Source organism: Crocuta crocuta, unplaced genomic scaffold (assembly GCF_008692635.1).
Source record: "Crocuta crocuta isolate KB4526 unplaced genomic scaffold, BGI_CrCroc_1.0 scaffold24, whole genome shotgun sequence".
Lineage (NCBI taxonomy): Eukaryota > Metazoa > Chordata > Mammalia > Carnivora > Hyaenidae > Crocuta > Crocuta crocuta.
In genome coordinates, this window is record NW_027530974.1 from 5,281,094 (window position 1) to 5,304,041 (window position 22,948).

General features: G+C 39.6%; 1 long non-coding RNA gene across 2 annotated transcripts; it reads left to right on the forward strand.

Moving 5' to 3' along the window:
• The first annotated feature begins 1,863 nt into the window (after positions 1-1,863).
• Positions 1,864-22,617, forward strand: LOC144236390 (uncharacterized). 2 transcript variants are annotated; one of them, XR_013336517.1, is made up of 5 exons: positions 1,864-1,999; positions 5,924-6,190; positions 10,124-10,206; positions 19,929-20,042; positions 22,451-22,617. It is a non-coding gene; the product is annotated as an uncharacterized LOC144236390 (long non-coding RNA). The 2 variants fall into 2 exon arrangements; XR_013336516.1 differs by having other exon boundaries at positions 19,932-20,042.
• The last annotated feature ends 331 nt before the right edge of the window (positions 22,618-22,948 follow it).

Here is a 22,948-nt window from a genome sequence, read left to right on the forward strand (position 1 = left end):
TCCCATAGTTAGTGACCCCAAAGAAGGGTGTCTTTAATCTGGCAGGCCTTCATTCTCCAAGTAACAGGCTAGATGCCTAGGCCACTGCCAATAGCCCAAGAGTGAAAAATATAGCCATATAGCCACGGTTTATCAGGGAACACATTAGCCGGAGATATGAGAACAGCGTGAATAATCCATAAATGCAGATTAACCCCCATGAGGCTCACCTTGGACAAGTGTGTGATATAGGAGCAGGTAGATAATTCCTCCTTCTTTTTCTAGATGTGTTCTCCTGCAACATAGTTATATGGTTTTTTGGAGAATAGCCACATAAGATGGAGCAACCGACCACACGTAGCTGTGGGCAGCTCACCGAGGCATCTTCTACTGACCTTCCCTTCTTTCTTGTTCCTGACCCTGCTCCCTCACTCTTGCTCTCTAAGATTGTTTACTCCGCAATAAAGTGGTAGTAAAGCGGGGGGGTGGGGTGGGAACCAAGGCTAGGATAATAAGAACAAATTCCAGCCAGGAAGTTTGTATTCTGTATTTTGTTATTCTAGAAAAAAATCACCATTTTATGGCATGGTGACTAATAATATTCAAGAAGGTTATCATGTTGCAATTTTTGTGATAAGCTACTTTTGGGAGGAAATGGTAACATAGAAGCACAATGTTTTTGAAAACACTCCAGTTTTCTCTTTTTTAATAAGATTTTTTTTTTTTTTTTTTTTTTTGCTGAACTGTAAGGCACCATCAGCCACTTGTTGCTCACATAACCTAATTGTAGGCAAGGTAGGTAGAGGGAAATCAACAGCCTCCTGAGCACCAGCCTTGTGAAATCAAACCTATAAAACGATGACAAATGTTACATTTGGTGACAGAGCAGGACAATAATTGGATTTAAAACAAAACAAAACAAAACAAAACTGACTGAAAACCATCTTTTTTTTTTTACTCTGAATCAAACCTATAATTCATTAGCATACCCTTTCCCACTTCCCATCTGGAAACCAGAAATATCGATGATATATGTCATGTGGAAGCACCTAAGAAAATCATTTAAGAACTATAAATTTGAAGGTGTGCAAAAATTTGTATTTTATTTGTGTTTTTGTATGATTGGAGTGCTATCCCCTTTTGGAAGACTTATGATTTAGATAAATTTTTCCAGCACTGACTCTGAACTCAACACATTCTGGGGTGTTTTGGAATTTATGTCCCACTCTGCATTTTTCAGCCCCACTATTTCTTTGTAAGGTATCCCAGTGGGAAGGAACCAGAAAACCATTTCTTTTTTCTTCCCCAGGAATCTTAAAACTCACATTAAAAAGATGAAATGACCCACAATGGCTCCCAAGGGGAATCTGAGAAACAGAGAAGATTCATGAGGGCTTCTTAATGCACAAGTTTCTCTCTATATATTCACAGCCCACATGAATGTCAGCCCACAGGTGGGAGGATGCAGGAGCCTGAGCTTCACTCACACTCTTAAGGAGACAGCTAATGGGTCTGACGCCGTTCTCACATGGTGCACTGGCTAAAGCCCAGTGGAACACATTATCCAATGCTTCTTCCTTCAATCCCTTCCACTTCTGGTTGGAAGGGCTTAAGCTATGTGAAGGTGGACAAGCTGTACAAAACGTTTTCCATACACTAGCCATTTGACTTAACAGCAGTGAAACGTTATCCAAATCAACATTGGCTGAATGCCAGGGACAGGACAGAAAATATTACCTCACCCTTGGTTTGAATGTTTGTGTGCTCCTGGAATTCATATGTTGATGTTCTAACCTCCAATGTGATGTAATAGTTGGAGGTGGGGTCTTTGGGAGGTGATTAGATCATGAGGGTGGAGTCCTCATGAACAAGACTAATGCTCTCATTAAAAAAAAAGGTCTCCAGAGAGATCTCTTGCCCTTCTGTCACGTAAGAACACAACAAGAAGTCTGAAGCCCAAAAGAAGGCTCTCACCCAAACCTGCTGGCACCCTGATCTCAGACTTCTAGCCTCCAGAGCTGTGAGAAATACATTTTTGTGTTTATAAGCCACCCAGTCTGTGGTACTTTGCTATAACAGCCCAAATGGACTGAGAGTGTATAACGAGCAGGTCAGAAGAGAGAGAAACACGGAGACCAGGGAGCATTTGTAATTTAGAGCAGCAGATTGCAAACCGATCAGACTTGCACTCTTGTGACAATGTAAATTCCTTGCTAAAGACCATGGGAGCATAGAAAGGGAAAGAAAAGCCGAGGAGGGGATGCCACAGCTGGAAGAGAGACACAGGCAAGCAGGTTGCTAAGTTAATCATACTAGTCTAGGCCATGGGCCAGTGGCTGAAGAATAGAAGACCCCACATTTTCTTTTAAGAAAACACAAATAGTTTTCATATAATTTAGCCTTTTGGTTAAGCATGTTACATAAATTTAAAAATGTATCTAAGACATTGCCTTATCATGAAAAGCTGCTGATGGAACAGATTGAGGAAGTGGGAACAATGTTCATCAGTCTCCATGTCTGGGGCTTGGAATTAGCCATCACAGACACGAAGACACAAGCCCTTTGCATTTGGCACAAATTACCTGTTCTGTTTCCCTGCATTGGGTCTACAGGCCTTTCTTGAAGACCAAAATCAGTGGTAAAGGCCAATTGTCAGTAGGATGGCTATTTTCAGTGCTATTGTTATGACAACTCTGACTTCCAAAAGGATTATTAAGAAAAAAGGCCATCTCTTTGAAATCTACATCAAGTTGTTAAGGCAACAAACCCAGGATTAGATCTGGAGATGTTTCCTCTGCCACCCCCTTCTTCTACCCTATGATCTATTTCACATGTTCTTGTTGTCAGTGCCAGCTAACAGATCATTGTTACATCTCTGCCACCTCATGCCAGCAATCAGAGACAAGCATGGATTTGAAAAATGGCCTTGCCATGTGCATTTGTGTGTATGTTACATGAGTAGGTCTGCGGGTTTGTGTGAAACTCTGGAAACAGTTCATCAAATTTCCCCCTTAATTCTGTTTATCATATTTAACCAAAGAGACAGTCCCTTATCCAGATAAAGGACACCCAGAAAACTTAAATGGCACTTGGTGGATTTCTGCAGGCAAAGATTGGAAGAAAGTTTAAAAGAAAGACAGCACTTCCCACTGCCTAGAGGTGGGGAATTACAGGGTGTGTGTAGAGTTAGCTGGTACATACAAAGAGTATGGGTAGGAGAAGAGGTGGGAATAAGTCTTGAGAAATATTGAGGACATTTGGAATCTGTAAGGGTCAAGCTTGTGAAGGGGGGAATGAGCAACCTGCAAACTGAAGTTTTACTAAGAATGACACAGCAACAGTGGGAGAAGGGACAGGTTTGGGGAAGAGACAGTGATCATGGTAGTAGTTAAGCATAAAATGTAATGAAGGAGAAGGCTGGGACTCTGACTAACCATGAAGATAGCAATGAGAGGGCAGAAGGAGGATTTGGAGAAGCCTCGGCAGCCAGTGATGAAATTGGAGGGGGGATTGGGGGTGGAAGGCAAGTTGGGGAGGAAAGGAGCCTGGGGAGAAAGAGTCGGGCAACAGGCAGAGCATGTCTAGAAGGAAGAGCTGTTTGGGGTGGCAAGTAATGTGTTCTAACTCATTATTGAGGACTGTCCAGCAGGCAACGAGAAATTCGAATGTGGGGCTCCTGAGAGACATGAGGGCCAGTGATCACCCAGTGAGAAGATTGGCCAGGAGAAAACAGGAGACAGTGCCTTTTTGAATATGACCATTATAGGCCCTACCTTGGTAAGCCTGTGAGGATGAAGATAGCTCATCCAAGACGGCATGCAGTCTCCTGGAGGCTAATGAGGTCTGCTGACTCCCAACAGTCAGTTGGTGGACATCTGAACTTAGAGGTGACAGGGGAAAGCCTTGAATTTCACATACTCTGTGACCCAGTTTCTATCTGGCTGATAGAAGTTCTTCCCACTTCAGATGACAGGTCTGAAAGCTGCCCAAGTAGAATGGGTGGTGAGTTATGTGAACATACTTTCACATTAATTGAATTCCCTTCAGTTGGACTTCTGTAAGCGATCTTTTGTTTTAAGTAGTACGTTTTATTCTACTAATAGGGACTCAGCTGGGTGGGAGCACACTGCTCGCTGACTAGAGGGGATTTTCTACAGCAGATCTAGAGGGATGGGGTTAGCCTTCCCGGAGGTGGTGCCACGGAGGCTGCGTGTGTAGTCAGTGATTCTGCCAGAGCCCACTCTGCCTTTCCTAGACCCCTGGCTTCCAAATCTGGGTGAGTTACTTTGGGGGTGACTCTTTAGTTGTACAGATGACTTAGTCCAACCAGACCAACTCAATTAGAAGCTCAGGAAGTAGAGCTCTGGAACCTGATTTTCAACCATCCTACAGCCATTTGGGACAACTTCCTCGGGACCCCCTCTTCAGGAAATCACTACCTTAGGGCATTCCATCCACGCTCTGTAAGAAATACCAAGTGAGTTTCAAGAGTTGCAGAAATGTTCCTGGCAAGGCCTGTAAGAAAAGGGGTGAGGGCTTGCTGATTGGAAAAAAAAATCTTCTAAAATTGTCATTTGTTTTCACTGTGATATTTATTTGTAATATCACATCACATAAAAATTTCACATAAAATGGGTGTCTTTAGCAGAAGAATTTTGGATCAAAAATGACTAAGAAACTTCACAGCCTGGGATGATACTACACTTTACTTATGCAAAATTGATCTTATCAGTTTTACCAGAGTGCCACCTCCGTGAATCTGAGTCCTTCAGTGTTTAAGCTCTAGACAAGTGCAAAATCTGGTGCCATGAGGGATGCTGGGGTCCCCACATTACTTAAAGAGAATGCACAGCATCCAGGTCAGAACCGTAGATTCCCCAATGATGCTTGCCAGAGGTGGAGGGTGGAGATTTTCCTTCATGCCCTCTCTAAACCCGGGGGATCCGGGGTGTACATTTCCCAGAGAATAATAAAAAAACATCTATGTCATAGACCAGCTCAGGGAGCAATTTTTTTCTCTTACCTCCAGCAACAAAACCAAACATCAAAACCCACAAAGTGGAGAGCCAACATTCAGAGACACACCTAAATGGATTTCTTTTCTAGCTCCCAGCCCTCTTCTTTTAAAAACCTTGGAAGATGCAGAGTGAATAATTTGGGCAGCAAGTGGGAAGATCTAGTCTCAGCTCTCCATTCCCTCTGAATCTGTCTCCTCGTCCCTAAATGGGAACTAGTGATCCCACTCACTTCACAGAGAGGGTTTGGGAGCTCAGAAGGGTTTACCAAATGATGGCAAGGGCCACAGCAAGGGGCAGGAAACCCCAGAGCAGCTATACCACATAGTAGGGTTTCTGGAGGTAAGCCCATCTCTCTGTCTCTGATTGCTCTCTTTCTCATAGATGTTGGGTTCATGTAGAGCTGCTTACTGCTGCTTTTCCCCCCAGAGCCTTGAGAAATCTAATGCTCTCAGATTATCAACATAAGTTGTTAGAGCTCAAGCCTCTATAGCTTCTCTATCCTAGTCTAGTTTTTTTAAATTAAGGTTTTAAAAAATGTTTTAATGTTTACTTATTTTTGAGAGAGACAGAGAGACAGAGCCTGAGCAAGAGAGGGGCAGAAAGAGAGGGAGACAGAATCCAAAGCAGACTCCAGACTCTGAGCTGTCAGCACAGAGCTCTACATGGGGCTCAAACCCACAAACTGCAACGATCATGATCCGCGCCGAAGTCGAACGCTTAACCGACTGAGCCACCCAGGCACCCCTCTAGCTTTTTGGTTTTTAGGATTAGATTTATGGCTACAGTTTCCTACCTTCTCTCTCAGGGAAGACAGCACAGATTCAACCTTTGAGTGTTAGGTGCAAAAGGTTTGGGCACTTTCCCAGTGAGCCCCTGGCCTAAGGCCACCCATGCTGAGTCTTCACTATGTGATTCCTGTGTTTCAGAGAGCCTCACGCTGACTGCTGGCCTGGTCTCTGATGGACACCAGCTCCATCCATTGCTCCTTATGCTGCAGCCAGTTCTGCTTGTGCCCAATCAAAAACATCTCTTTCTGCCACATACTGGAGGCAATGGGGGGAAGGTATCCTGGCAAGTCAATTTCCAAGAAACTCCAGTTCTTGGCCTCCATGGTGCCCAAGGAAGACCTCTTTGAAAAAGTGACACGAAAGCTGAAACCTGATGATTAAAAGGAGCCATCCAGATAGAACGGGGTAAGTGCACCAGAGGAAAAAACATGTACCAAGGACCTGAGACAGGAAAGACCTTGACCTATTTAGGGAACTGAGAAAAGACCAACCTGGTTGGACCTCAAGAAGAGTCCAGGGAGTGGGCTGGTGAAATATTTTGAAAGATGCCGATAAACACCGCATTTGAAGACATACTATGCAGATTCTTATAGGCCACCATAGAGTTTGAGCTTACTCCACCAATGAAGTTCACAGTTAGTTCCCAGGGATTCTAAAAGCCTTCGTGAAAATGATCCTTTGACAGTTTCTCCTGGCCTAATGTGAGGTCATGTTTCTGCATCCACCACATATTTTTGAAAGCTACTCTGTCCCAAACACTCAGTAGTCATACTAGATTGCTGTTACAAGCCTTCCACATACACACCAATCCACACACGCATGTACTGGCCCATGTATATGCATTTTGTTGCTCTGTTGTTCTAAAATAGAATCATACAACACACCACACTTAACAATTTAGTTTTTTCATGTAGCAATTACTGTGGATACCTCTACTGGTTTTTGCTAAGCTTTGTTCAATACCTATGCTTCACTCATATACTGCCATCATCCTCAGCCCCTCCCTCCCCCAAATATATACTGGGGAGAGACCTGGACATGACATTACAAGTGTACCTTTAAAAAATGCATAGTGGGGGCGCCTGGGTGTCTCAGCTGGTTAAATGTCCAACTCCTGATCTCAGCTTAGGTCATGATCTCACAGTTCATGAGTTCAAGCCCCCCATCAACCTCTGCACTGATGATGTGAAGCCTGCTAGGGATTCTGTCTCTCCTCTCTGCTCCTCCCTCACTTGTGCTCTCTCTTTCAAAATAAGTAAATAAACTTTATTTTTAAAAAGGCATAGCATAGAACTGTTGACTAGACTTTTTTTTTTCTCCATGGAAAAGCACACATCAAGTAGGTCAGTGTTCGCTGTGGAGTAACTCCTGGGTTTATTTCATATACCTTCCCAAGAGTAATTTCCTTCATGCCATAAGATATGGTGGGGTGGCAGGAGATAGGGGGAGACTCTAGAAGATGTGAAGGATTCCCAGCCACACACTGGGTGAATCCTCTGAGGAGGCAGTTGAACATGGTACAAACAGTACAGATTTTGGAGCCGGCCATGCTGGGTTCCTCAGGGAAGTATCTGAACTTCACTATCTATTTCCTCCACTGCAAAAAGGGACAGTGGAACATCATTCAGCCCTAACAAAGAAGGAAATCCTTTTGCACACCACAACATGATGAACCTTGATGACGTCATGCAAAGTGAAACAAGGCAGTCACAAAAAGACAAACATGTATGATTCTACTTGTAGGAGGCCCCTAGAGCCATCAACTTCACAGAGACAGAAAGTAGAAGGATGATTTCCAGGGGCTGGAGGCAGGGGGCAATGGGGAGTTGTTGAACAGTCACAGACAGTCAATTTTGCAATATGGAAAGGGTTCTGGAAATGGATGGTGGTAATTGTTGCACAACAATGTAAATATAATTAATGTTACTGGACTGTACACTTAAATATGGTTAAGATGTTACATTTAAGTTACATGTTTTTACCACAATTTTTTAAATGAATGAAAAAAAATGGATAGTAATACTACCTCATGGGGTTGGTAGGAGAAGAATATAATCAGATAAAACATTTAGCCCAGTGCAGTTCTTCCTTTCCCCACTACACGTGTGCGCGCGGGCGCGGGCATGCGCGCGCGCGCGCACACACACACACACACATGCATACATACTCCTTCTGCTCAGCTGTTTCCTCAGACTCCCCTGCCAAGTTTCCTTATAGCATAAGCACCAACAGTAAGAACAAGTCATATTCAATGACTTCTATCCTCAGGAGTCTCCCCAGGCTGCATTCTGGAAGATTCTCCCATCTTTTGTCTTTCCTTACATGAATTCTCATTCCAAGGCATTTCAAGACACTCTGAGAATAATGGTTCTTAACTTAGAAACATCTACCTTTCACTTTCTGGAAACAATTTATTCTTCTAGTCAGACCCAGGATTTTGAGAGACCAAATTGACAAAAACATTCATGCATGCAACAAATATAACTGAGAGGGTCATACTATGCATGAGCCTCTCTGCAGTTGAAAGCCTAAGATCCTTTGTTTTTTCCTACTCTAAAGAAGCAGTGAGTTCCTAAATTGTTCAAAATGTGAAAAAGTGCATTGCCTCATATCCAGATCAATTGCTGAATGCCCTCTGGAACCACTTTGATTCCTTCACAATCCCATCCCACCCTTCTCTTCCTGCATGAATATGCCTTGAGATGTGACAAGATGTGGGCCTTTCCTGTAATGATTTGATTGCATTCCTTTCTCTTTTCTCATTTTCCAAATTTCTGCAATCTAAGCCAATAATTAACACACTTCTATAATGACAAAGTATTTTTAAAAGATTGTTTGTATATGCTCATAAATGAGTTCATAGACTTAGGAAGAAATGAATAGATACGTTTCTTGGCATGGCACAGATAAAAGCGAGTAGTTTGGTCGTTGTCCTTGTTGTTTTTTGAAGGTGTGGATACATCTACTACTTACAGAATCCTAAAATTTAGACATGGTGGGGCTGTTGAATCTGAGCTGTGTGTAATGCCACATAATAATGCTTTCTATTTGTATAACAAGTACTTTAAACTTTATAAAGTATTTTCAGATACATTAACACATTTAATTCTTAAAACAAATTAAAGAAGAAAAACAGATTCAAACAGTTTGAGGTGTGTTCCAAGCCACCCACATAGTACAGGTCAGAGGTTTGTCTCTGAAATAGCCACCTTCAAGTCTTTTCTGCTGTTTTTACTTCATTACTGGGAAAGAAAGAATGAATCAGATGAGAGCTAAGGACTCAGGGAAAGCAGGGTGAGTTGCCTGGACCAAGCATAGAATCAGTTGAACTAGAAAAGAGTAACCAAGCTTCACCAAAGCATGGAAAGAACTGCTGGGCCATGAAAGGAGGAATACAGAGAACAGGACATGTGACTCTCTTGGAGCCTCATGCTGGCAACAAACTTCATGGGATGAACAACCAGATCATGTGTAACCACTAGAAGCTTAGTCCTGACAGTAAGGCTGTGTCCCCAGGTTCAGCATCAGAGGAAACATCCCAGAGTCCTCAGGGAAAGCACTGTCATGTTTTATCAGATTGGAGTTTTTAGGAAACTAAGCATGTCTAAGATATGAAAGAAATCAGAGACCCGACATAACAGTAGAGAGCAATGTGAAGGTTACAGAGAGAATGAAAAGCCCCAAACTTGTTCTCCCAAACAAAATATAATGCCCTCAGCATCCATAGAAGTGTGCTGAGAAGAATCTTGTTCTCCAGGGTCACTCTTGAAAGGCATTTGCTCTTGTTGCACAATTCCCTCACTGCTAGGATCTGTGGTGCACTGATGTACTCATGAGTACATACTGCCATTAAGTCCTGTGCAGGCCCTGCCACTGGCAGTGAGGAAAACACCACCATCAGCGCTGCTTCCCAGTGTTTGGAGGAAGAAGAGAATGGACTCTCTTTCTCTCTCTCTCCACTCTATGCCACACTGACTTGAGCTCATAAGGGTATAGTTCTGGAGTCACATGCTCCTTTCACTATACACAAACACAAACACGAGACTCACCTGCCTGTCCCCCAACCTCCATATCCCCAGATTTTCAGGAGCAAAGATCTTTTCTCCAAGTACTTAGTGCTAATCCTCTCTTGACCCAGGATAAATTGTATTTCTCTTTGGGGAACCTCCATTTTATAAGAGGTTTCATCCTGCTTTAGATGGGCCTTTTACGTCAGAGAGGAATATCAGAACTAAAAAGGTGGAGTGTGTTTTGAGGACAGAGTGCTAAGAATGAATTGACTGGATTAAAGAAAAAGGACATCCTAATAATAAAAATAAATCTGGCTTTTTTCCCCAGAACAATTCACGGGAACCACAAGGTACGTGTCTATTCCCTGGAATGAAGGAGTGGAAGGTTAAACAAAACTCAGGTACCCCCAGGTAAGGTGCACACTGCAGAAAAGGCAAGTAAAGATGTAGATTTAGAGGTATCTGGGTGGCTTAGTTGGTTAAGTGTCTGACTTCAGCTCAGGTCACGATCATGCACTTTGTAGGTTTGAGCCCTGTGTGGGGCTTTGTGCTGACAGCTCAGAGCTTGGAGCCTGCTTTGGATTCTGTGTCTCCCTCTTTCTCTGCCCCTCCCCTGCTTGCTCTCTCTCTCTCTCTCTCTCACTGTTAAAAATAAATAAACATCAAAAAATATTTAAAGATGTAGGTTTCCTTTTCTTTTTTTAAGTTCTAAGATTTTAAGGCTTGAGCATATTAAATCTCACTTTCATGCTTCAAGAGAAGTCTGTCCTGTGGAACCAGAAGAAAGGACAGCAGGCATCTTAAAGGGCCGGGCTCCCCAGGAGGAGAGCCTGGAATGAGGATTCATGAGCAAATGAGTTTTTGAGAAAAGGTTCTTAGGGGAAGCCCTCAGAGGTGTTGAGGAGCAGGACAGTGAAGGAAAGAGGGCAAGCCAGAAGGTAGATGCAGGCAGAGTCCTGCAAAAGGAGCCTCAGCCTGAGTCTGCAGGGAGCTAACGAGTGTAAGGTGAATAAGGTGTGGGCTGTGGTGCACAGAACACATGAGTATGTACTGCCGCTAAGATCTGTGCAGGCCTTGTCCCTGGCTGTGGAAAAAAAAAAAAAAACCACTGCCATCAGTGCTACTTCCCAGTGTTGGGAGGAAGAGACAGGGGGCTTGGGTTTTCATACTTCTGTAGCCATCATCCACTGGATAAGGGGGATAAAGTCCCCCTGGCACTTCCTGCTTCCAGTGCCCTGAGGCTATGGAAAAGGAAGGCACTCCAAAACCAATGGGCATACAAAAATGCCACAAAAGAGAGTAAAGGTGATCTGAGCAAAATATTGACATCGTCAGCCACAGGGAGCAAAGACTGCACACAATTTGAGAGATTCAGTTCCCTCATATACAAAATGAGTCCATTTCACTATCCTGCACCCCTGATCTCTTATCTGTCAAATGAGGAATGTAATAAATAATGCCTGCCTCGTTGGGTTGTTGCAAGGATGGGACAGTTCAGAAGGAGTACACATTAAACACTGAGAAATATCAACTGCCTCAAATATTTATACGCAGTGTAAAAGTAATTACACCTGGTCCTGTGGCTCTGGTTATTTTGCCAAAGAGATGTAGTGGTCATCTATGAACCTAAACATGTCCAAGATTTCTCTCTCAGTAATTTGGAGAATGGGTTCTGAGTTACCCAGAAATTATAGGTCCCTGAAAAGCAAGAAGAATTTGGCCAATATCCATGAGGAATTTTCAAATCACCTTTAGGGTGCTCAGTGCTGAGTGCATCCATCAGTTAAGCATCTGACTACCGGTCAAGTCATGATCTCACAGCTTGTGAGTTCAAGTCCCAGGTCAGACTCTGTGCTGATCAGCTCAGAACCTGGAGCTTACTTCAGATTTTGTCTCCATCTCTCTCTGCCCCTCCCCAGCTCACACACTGTCTCTCTCACTCTCTCTCTCAAATATAAAGAAGGATTAAATAAATAAATAAATAAAAGCGACTTCAAAAGCATTAACCCATTGTTTGAACTGTACACAAAACATTTTTTAGATAAAATTCAACCTAGCCTCTGTACGGCAGTTTCTGCCCTATTCATTTCTTAAACACAATTACAAGGAGAGCATCTAATGCAATTGGTTATGAACATCAACTTACTATTAGGTTAGCCCACAATGAGCTAAGTTAGGAGCCATGAAGGAGCTGTATTTATGACATTCGAGTAGCACAAAATGTGATTTTTCTCTAGAGAAGACTTTTGAGAATAAGAAGGAATTAGTCATATTTTCCAATGTGAAGATTTTAACAGTTGTGAAATTATGAAGGAGACCTGACTCAACAATTCTGATACTGCAATATGTCACCTAGCTGTCTTGTTACTTAAAATTACACGATTTAGAAGACAGTAACTTTAAAAAGAACCCAGCTGAGGTTGGAAAGAAAAGGGAGAGATGCAGACAAAGCAAAGGAAAAGTAGAAAATTGCTGAACATTTACAGAGCTAAGTTTAACAATTCTGGGCTCATTTAATACATTTCTTTCTTAAATAGCACGCTGAAAAGACATGTTTATCCTCTCAGTGAGTTATATGTTAGAATTGCACTCATTAAACTGTTTTTGTAAAAGTACAATACTGAATCTAAACTGTATTTAATATGCTGTTAAATATTCAAATGAGTCACCCCTTTGGACTCCTCTTTGGAGGGTTAAAAGATGAATAGACGTTCACTGGGCAAAGATGATTAAGCCAATTCAAGACTCTCCTTGTGCTATATTTTTCTAGCCTCTTCATTAGGTTACTCCTCATTAGCTACCTTAAATGAGCTACAAATAATGATCAGGTCTGTCCTTTATATATGAAAATTAGGCTATTAGAAAGCTTGCGACTTTGGAGGTGTTTTCCAGGAGTGGTGAAGGGTTTGAACTTCCTCAAGCATGCTCTCTAGGTTTCTCTTATTTTCAATAGCATACTTTTGCAAGATGATTGGCCCGGGTTAGGAGGATGCTGAAAGACTCAGAAAGAGATGGTTCTAATGAGCTTGGTCTCATTAACATGGTGTGATAATTAGATAACCTAGCTGAACAAATGCAGCAGTGGGCAAGTTTGAAGAGATATAAATAGCTCCCTGAAACTTAAATACAAACTTAAATACACTAGAAGTGGTGTTATTCCTTAAAGGACTAAATAAATCACTGAATAGAATAAGTACTAGCACTTACAATCAGATACTGTAAAGAAAAGAGGGTAAGTGTTACAGTTAAGAAATGATTACAATTAATTGAATTCCAAAATACACACAAGTCCTCTTACATGTTTTGCTCTTATTGTGATAATATAAATCAAAGAGAGATCCCAGGTTTATTCCAGACAAATAGAAAAGAGCATCTAATTTAATCCAAAGAAGTTTACTCCAAAATCTTGACTTCAGAAACCACTCACTCACTCTTTATACACTTTCAACAAAGAGTTCTTTGTCTCCTTTCTCAAAGAGTTTGCTTTAACAAAACAATTCTTCCCAAATTGATCTAGAAAATAAATGCAATTCCAATAAAAATTCTCGTTAGATTTTGTATGACCTTGACAAATTTATTCAAAAAGGTGTCTGGAAGAACAAAGCAAGGAAAATTGCCCAATCAGATATTAAGATACTTCAAAGATGAAGTAATTAAAAAGACAAAAGAAAAAAAGGTAGTATTGACATCAGAAAAGACTAAGAAATCAATGGAATTGAATAGAAAGCCCAGAAACAAATCCAAGTAAATGTAGGAATTTATTCTATGTTAGAGATAGCATTATAAATCTGTGGAGAAAAAATGGAATTTTTTAGTAGCTGATATTAGGAGAACTGGTTCATAGCATTATTAAACATTCTACCTAATGACATACAAAAATACAACCAAATTGATTAAAAACCTAGATATAAAAATTAAAACTGTAAAGCAATTTAAAAATATTTTAAGTTGATACTGTCCAAAGCAATCTACATATTCAATGCAATTCTATCAAAATAACAAAAGCATTCTTCACAGAGTTAGAACAAACAATTCTAAAATTTGTATGGAACCAGAAAAGATCCTGAATAGCCAAAGCAATCCTGAAAAAGAAAACCAAAGCTAGAGGCATCACAAATCCAGACTTCAAGCTGTATTACAAAGCTGTAATCATCAAGACAGTATGGTAATGGCACAAGAATAGACACATAGATCAGTGGAACAGAGTAGAGAACACAGAAATTGAGTCACAAATGTATGGTCAACTAATCTTTGACAAAGCAGGAGAGAATATCCAATGGAATAAAGACAGTCTCTTCAGCACGCGGTGCTGGGAAAACTGGACAGCAACATGCAGAAGAATGAACCTGGACCACTTTCTTACACCATACACAAAAAGAAACTCAAAATGGATGAAAGACCTAAATGTAAGACAAGAAGTCATCAAAATCCTCAAGGAGAAAACAGGCAACAACCTCTTTGACCTCAACTGCAGCAACTTCTTACTTGATATGTCTCCAGAGGCAAGAGAAATAAAAGCAAAAATGATCTATTGAAACCTCATTAAGATAAAAAGTTTCTGCACAGAGAAGGAAACAATCAGCAAAACCAAAAGGCAACTGACAGAATGGGAGAAGATACTTGCAAATGACATATCAGATAAAGGGTTAGTATCCAAAATCTATAAAGAACTTATCAAACTCAAAACCCAAAAAACAAATAACCCAGTGAAAAAATGGGCAGATGACATGAATAGACACTTTTCCAAAGAAGACATCCAAATGGCTAACAGACACATGAAAAATGCCCAACATCATTCATTATCAGGGAAATACAAATCAAAACCCACAACGAGATACCACCTCACATCTGTCAGAATGGCTAAAATTAACAACTCAGGAAACAACAGATGTTGGCAGGGATGTGGAGAAAGAGGAACACTTTTGCACTGCTGATGGGAATGTAAACTGGTGCAGCCATTCTGGAAAACATTGCAGAGATTCCTCAGAAAATTAAAAATAGAACTACACTATGATTCAGCAATTGCACTACAAGTATTTATCCAAAGGATACAGGAGTGCTGATTCAAAGAGGAACATGCACCCCAATGTTTATAGAAATACTATGACAATAGCCAAAGTATGGAAAAAGCCCAAGTGTCCATCAACTGATGAATGGATAAAAATGTGGTATGTATATACAATGGAATATTACTCAGTGATCAAAAAGAATTAAATCTTGCCATTTGCAGCAATGTGGATGGAACCAGAATGTATTATGCTAAGCAGAATTAGTCAGTCGGAGAAAGACAAATATCATTCATATGTGGAATTTAAGGTACAAAACAGATTTACATTCGGGAAGGGAAGCAAAAATAAGATAAAAACAGAGAGGGAGACAAACCATAGAAGACTCTTCAATACAGAGAACAAACTGAGGGTTGCTGGCAAGGTGTTGAGTGGAAGGGAAGACCAAAAGGGTGAGGGACATTAAGGAGGACACTTGTTGGGATGAGCACGGGTGTTATATGTAAGTAATGAATCACTAAATTCTATTCCTAAAATTAAAATAAGTAAAGAAATAAAAATTTAAAATGAAGTATAAAAATATTTTTAATATTGTGACATGAAGATATGTGGAAGAAGTTTTTACACTCTAAAAACATAAGGTGAAAAAATTCTCAACTACAACAAAATTGAAGATTTCTATCTAATGTAGAGAAGATATGCAGCATTTAAAATGTATTAGTGTTAATATCAATAAGAAAGAAAGAACTCCTACAAATTAATAAGAACAATATAGGAAACAATTTTAAAATACACAAGGGATATGAATGAGTAATTCACAGAAGGAAGAAACCCAAACAACTAATAAATATGTAAAGGAAGCACTCAACTTCATTCACCAAGAATCAGAGATCTATATATTGAAATAACTTTATAATTATCCAGTTGGCAAAATTTGAATGTTGGTAAATGCATTAGTGATGATACTGGCATATGGGAAACTCATGCACATGAGAGAATATTGGTTATAATATATCAGATTATTGTTTAAATGCATTCACTACCTCTCCATCACTTCCATAGAAAAAATATATTTCCTCTCCCCAAGGGACTTGGCCATCTGACTCAACTTGGCCTAACAGCAGGCATCCCTAAGCATTTCTTTGATCCTGGGCTTTAAGCTTGGTCATATAACTTGTTTTGGCCAATAGCATGCTAACAAAAACAACTTGAGTACAAGCTTGAAATGCATTTGGTGATTTAGCTTGATCCCTTGTGTTTCTGCCATTGGCATGAAAAGAACATGCCCTAGCTAAGTCCATGAGTTCAAAGAGGATGAGAGACACATGGAACAGGCCTGAACCCAGCCTAGATCCACCCTAGTTGAACTCCCAGCTGACCCACAGAGATATGCTCATATTATATATGAGCAATATAATAAAATATTGCTATTTTAGGCCATTTAATTTGTGGGCAGTTTGTTTCACAGCATCATTTTGACAACAGCTGACCGATGATAGTATTTGCTGAAGTATTTGCTCAGTTTTTAATGAATGTAACTAGCATGTATATTATGTAGCAGAAACTGCCACACAGCCTCCTCTACTCTTTTTCTGTTGGCAGAGAATATATCTCGTATTAATCAGAATACTCACAGAAAAAAAATCAATAGGATATGCACATATATATAGAGAAGAAGATTTATTATAAGAAATTGACCCATGCGATTAAGAAGGCTGAGAAGTCTCTCAGTCTCCTGTCTACAAACTGGAGACACAGGAGAGGCACTGGTATAGTTGGTATAGTTCCAGTCTGAATCTGAAGGCCTGAGACCCAGACAGCCATTTGTGTAAGTTCCAGATCTAGTGCAAGGGAAGACCAATATTTCAACTCAAAAACAGGAAGAGAGAGCAAATTCTCCCTGACTGTACTTTTTGTTCCATGGAGGCCTCCAATGGATTGGATTAGGCCCACCCACAATGGAGATGAACTTTACTTTACTAGTCAACTGGTTCAAATGTTAATCTTGCCCAGAAACAGCCTCACAGACATCATGTTTAACCAAATATTCGGGCACCTTGTGGCCTGGTCAGACTGACATCTAAAGTTAACCATCACACTTTCCATCCTGGGGGCCAAAAATTCCAGACACTTGTTTTCCCAGTCTCCAGTTCAACATGTATAAAATGCTAGTCCATGTGACCGAAGGGAACATCTATTAAAAGATGTGAAGTAGAAGTTTTCCTCTGTGATAAGAAAGATATATGGTCCTCTGTGATAAGAAAGATATATGGGAAGCTATGGCCGTCATTACCTCTATGGCTGTGATCATGTCTGCATGGTATGCCCAGGTCTGCTACAACCATCTGTGACTACTGGAAAAAATAACACTGACTTAGAGAGGAATGGTAGAGAATGGAACACATCTGGATCCTTGATGACATCACTGAGCCGCCAATGCTTCCTCTAGAACTCTTGTTATCTGAGACAATTTAGGTCATTACTATTTCAGTCACCTATAATTAATTATCCATGTATTGGTCCACTAGTTTCAACTCTTGGATATGAATAGGCACATGCACAAGAAGATAGGTATGATGACGCCCACTGCAATATTATTTTGTGGTAGCAAGAACTTGGGAGCGTCTTAAGTGTCCACCACTTAGAAATAGGTGATTAAAATGTCTGCAATAAAATATTAATAATCAGTAATAGTAGACTATATTTACATAAGAAATTTGAATAGATCTCAGAGATATAAAATTAAAAGTAAGAAAGCAAATGATAAGTAATAAAAGTAAAACCTGGAATGGGATATATATCACAATGCCTTTTATATATATAAAGAACACAAACACCTAAGACAGCATTGTAAGTTTGCAAATAATTCACATATATTCAGGGAAAAATGTTTAAAAGATTACAGTGCATGTTTAAGGGGGAAGGACCTACTTTCAAGCACACTTATGTGATTATTAGGAGGATTCTGTTCCTTGTGGGCTGGTGGACTGAAGATCTTAGTTCTTTACTGGTTGTTGGTCAGAAGCCTCCTTCAGCTCCTTGCCATCTGGGTCTTTTCCATAAAGCAGCTCACAGGATAGCAGCTTGATTCCCTCAGAGTTGACAAGTGAGTGGGAGAGAGGTTGTCCAAGATGGAAGCTATGTCTCACTTTTGTCATATATTTTTTAATCAAAAACAAGTCACTAGATCCAGCCCACACTCAAGGGGAAAGTACCACACAAAGGAGTGAGTATCAGGAGGTAGGGATCACAGAACCATCTTAGAAGTCCCCTACCACAGCCCTCAATACCATGACCAGTGATGTTCACTTATCATGAACTGAGGAGTAGGATTAAGTCAACTTTGTATAATTGAGGTCCGAAAATGAAATAAAAGTAAAAACAAATGGCAAAAAGAACCAATGTGGCTTTGGCTTGTACATATTTGTAAGTCAAGCTGTAGCTGATTGACATTAAATAATGCCTGGCAGGCTTAGTAGCTATTGGGGCCAAAGTGTTGACTATAGGTATGTAAATATTAAGAAGCACAGAAAAAAAGTAGTTTTATCACTTAAGATCAATAGTAAGAGACAGGAAGAGAAAAGGGGGAATATTAGTATAGCTTCTATTAAAAAACAGCAGCTCAAATCCAGATTTAAAGTAAAAAATATTCTAGGTGCTAAAAGTTTTTGATGTAGATTTGGGTAATTTCATAAAAGGAGAAAAACTTATCAATCCCTTATTTAGCAGGGGGAGAATCAAATCCAGATGGCCAGTGATTTCACTCCAACCATGGCAATCATCTCTTTCTTTGGTCAAAGCATCTCTTTATAAGGCAGACTCTCCTGCCAGAGTAGAAATGTGATTATTATCATCTGCAAGCAGCTTCTTGTCTGACATTAACTGGGTGAGGCTTGGCACAGCCTTTCTTCCTTTTGCCCAGGAAATTTGCACCAAAGAGTTAATTGCATTAAAATGTTCCATATTTAACTTCTGTCTTTGCTGACAAACAAACTTTCAAAAACAGTCTCAATGTTCTATCTGAAACCAGGGCAAGACTTCTTTTTTGTTTCAGCACTATTTTCCTAAACCTCTCTCTCCTTTTCATGCTCCTCATTGCAGTGTAAGCCCATGAAAAATTAACACTGCTGTTCAGCAGGGAAGCTACCTCTTTTAAAAGAGTGCTCTGGCAAACCCCAACACCAGGACATGCATCTCTTAGCAGATCTGCCTTAGAAAGGCACAATGTGTTACAGAAGCTTCTCCCTAGAGAGTGTGAATCTGAATGCCTATGGTAATTATACTAGATTTTATGTTTACCATCCCTTATTTAGTTCTTAATAGCATACGTGGGGTCCATGAGCTTACAAAATTTGAGGTAGATCACTGCAATGATGTAGGAACCATGGCCTACATGGTTCTTGGACTCCGTGGCCAGTGAAGGAAAGCTGATATCTCAAAGTCCAAACTCTACAAACAAAATGATATTTGCAGTTATTAATTAAAACAATTGGGTTTTATGGGTAAGACATTTGTTCATACCAAAGAGTACAAAATATCAGCACCAATCAGAAAAACAGGCCATGTAATAAGTGGATCTAAGAGCTTATCAATGTCATGAAAGTCCTAGGCAAAAACATGCCTAGTGTAGCATTCAATGAAAAAGTTGTTTCTCTTCTTAAAGCTAAACTTATAATTCTTTTTAGTTTAATACATCAGGTTATTTTTATTTACAAATAACCATTTTGATCAGAATTTTTCACTGTAGAATTGATTGGAGTTTTCAATTCATGAAATCATAATTATGTCACATTATAAAATAATGTCTCTTGGTACAATATGTAAGAGTAACCCAACTAAACATCCATTGGTAGGTTTGATACAGTGGCTAAATAAGATCACAATTCTCCACTACAATACCCATCCCTCTTCCTTCTCCCATCCTAGACTTTTTGACTTAGCTCACTTCAGATTTATACCTCTTCAATATCATCTCATAAAATCACAAAACTGCCAGATGTCTCAACGGCTTTAAGATATTAGACAGTAAGGTTGTAGAAGATTGGCACTTGTTGACCACCAATGGAAAACCTTACCCAAGTGAATTTGCTTTTCAATATCTTCAACTGCCACTCTCGTCCCTTTTAGCAGAGCCCACTGGACTCAGCACACTGTCCATCTCCTCCATTTATGCTCCATCTCTGCTTCAACAAACAGCTCTTAAAATCTTAGTGCTCAGAATCAAGTTAGATACCCAGCTTGGTAAGTAAGTTTTCATTCTGCTCACCATTCTTACCTTCCTATCATTAATATCAGTAACACTAACACTCCAATTTAAGAGTTCCAACAATTATATTCAAATCAAGTTCTTGATTCTGTCAGACTAGCTTATTCCCTAAGGCTTCCTCAAAGCCTCTAATAGTACTCAGACCTTAAATGTATGGAATAAGGATATGTAATTTTTAAGTCACTTTTAGACATTAACATGCAATGCTACCTTTTCTCAAAATACTTCACCTGTCCACCACCTGCTTCCTTAAGGTTTACAGGTAATAAAATGAATGCGTATAGGACAGTAATTTCTATGGTATGTATGCATTTTGAAACAGCAGCAATAATAACCATGCCTCTTTGGTGAACCAAAAGAGTAACCAGAAAAACTCTGGTAAGTCCTCTCTCTCCCTGACCAAGGTTGTCCGTTGCTGAGCTACAATCTCTCAGAATCAGATCCAGCCACCTCTATTCCTCTTATATGTGCCTAAATCATTCTACATAGAAAAAATCCATTAACTATCCACTCTACAGGATGGAAAGTGTAAGATGGCTTCTAAAATAACTAACACGCCCAGGGCCACACTACTAGAGGCATAAAACTCAGAGCTCAAAAGATGATAGTTACACCATGTGGTCTTAGACCATCGTATAACAGGTAGGATGGGAAAAAAAGCCATTTAAAACACAATCTTTAAAAATAGTCCTTTAGTCAAAAAACTACTATGCCCTAAATCCAATCTAAGTCACTGCAAGATTCAACAGAAACTCAAAGGAAACTAAACGCTAATGGATCCTCAAAAGAAAAACAAATTATAATTGAACCATCATATTCCTTGGCACATATAACAGCTGGTCTGACCCCACATGGAGTATTAAGTTCAATTCTGGTGCCGTATTTTAAGAGGGACAATGATAAACTGGAATACATTCAGAATAGTGCAGCCTACTCTGGAAACTATTTCATATGATAAATGGCTGAAGGAATTAGTGATCTATATCCACCAGTGAAGGAAATACAATAACTGTCTGAAATAAGAGGAGTGGTTAGCAAGTAGGAGTAGAATTATAAAGAGTGGCTTAGAGCAGTAATCAAGGAAAGAAAGCTAATCAAATAAATGCAAATTAAAACAATAGTGAAATACTATTTCCACATTCCCACACCTCAAGAATTTGAGATACACACACACATTATATATATGTATTATTGCATTATTATATTTTCCATTGGAAATAATATATATATTATTTCCAATATATATATTATTTCCAATGGAAATAGCTAGGAAGGATAGGAAAAGCTTTTCTGGTGGCCAATTTGGAAATAAGAGTCAAAAGACTCAAAACTATACATACCTTGTCACCAAATGATTTTGCATCTAAGAAGTTATCTTAAGGAAATGATCTGAAATATTTTCAAAGACTTTTGCAAATGAATGTTCATTAGAACATTAATTATGTTTACAGAAAAAAAGGAGGAATACTTAATTACTCAATAAAACCTTTGGATTTTCTATACTAATAATTGTATAGTGTTTACAATTTACCAGTCACTGTAAAGTATTTTCCTCATGACTCTGTAATTCCCATAAAAACCCTAGGAAGAGGATATTTTTATCCCCATTTTATAGAAGATAACACTGAAGTAAAAGATGTTACGTTGCTCAGGGTCTCACAGACAATATACAGCAGAGTCAAATTCTAAAATAGACATCCTGGCTTGATACTCTACACTCAACTAATGCTATGCTAGCTTGGCTAAAAAGTCATGACATGATGGGGTTCCTGGGTGGTTCAGTCGGTTAAGCATTTGACTTCGGCTCAGGTCAGATCTCATGGCTCATGGGTTCGAGCCCCACATCAGGCTCTGTCCTGACAGCTCAGAGCCTAGAGCCTGTTTCAGATTCTGTGTCTCCCTCTCTCTCTGCCCCTCCCCACTCATGCTCTGTCTCTCTCTGTCTCAAAAATAAATAAACTATTTTTTAAAAAGTCATGACATGTCAAAATACGGAATATCATCTTTAAAAGTGAAATAAAGAAAGGAATACAATGAGCTCACCTGGTATCAGTCATCAATATCTACCTTCATCCCCTTTTTAGAAAACCAAGACCACATTCTCCCTTCTTCAGTCTTCCAACCCTGTCCTGTTCTCCAGGTTTTTAAAGATCTCACCCCTATACCCTTCCAATTCCTTGAGATGAAATTACTCCAGGCCAGAGGGTTAGCAAACTGGAGTAAGAGCTTGCTCTCAATCTCTGGATAACTTTGACTCCTTTCTTTCAAGTGCTATTGTTCCATAGGATCAGTAGGCACAAGTCAGTGTTCAAAACAAAAATGTTTACAAGAAAATCCAAAAATAAAAGTTAATCATGGGTTATTTTTTCTTTTCATTTTAAAGTAATGAGGAAAAAGACATTGGATGGTGGATACAATTAACAAGAAGAAATTTTAAAACGACTTCAGTCAATCTCAGACACCTTTCAAATGAGGTCACAGTCTGTTCATCTTTTTCTCTTCAAGCTGAGTTGTTCCTTGTTATGCTGCAGAGACAAACAATAAACACCTTGGATGACAAAACCCACAAATACAAGTGCTATTTCTTTTGTATTGGAAAATATCTTGGTTTAATTTTTACTTACTTGTAAATATAAGCACATGTTTTAAACTCATGCTATTTTTCTCCACCAATTCCCCTTAAGGGCTACATAAAGACATAAATGACCAGATGGAGGGTTTTATAAATCTCTTTATTAATACCAATCAGAAGCAGAAAAAATATAGAGGAGGAATTGCTTTGAATAATGCAAATTAGTTTGTTATAGCAAAGTAAGTATTATGTCAAAAACAGTTCTGCTTACTCAGTATTCCTCCAAAATCTACAAGTTTGATGAATAGT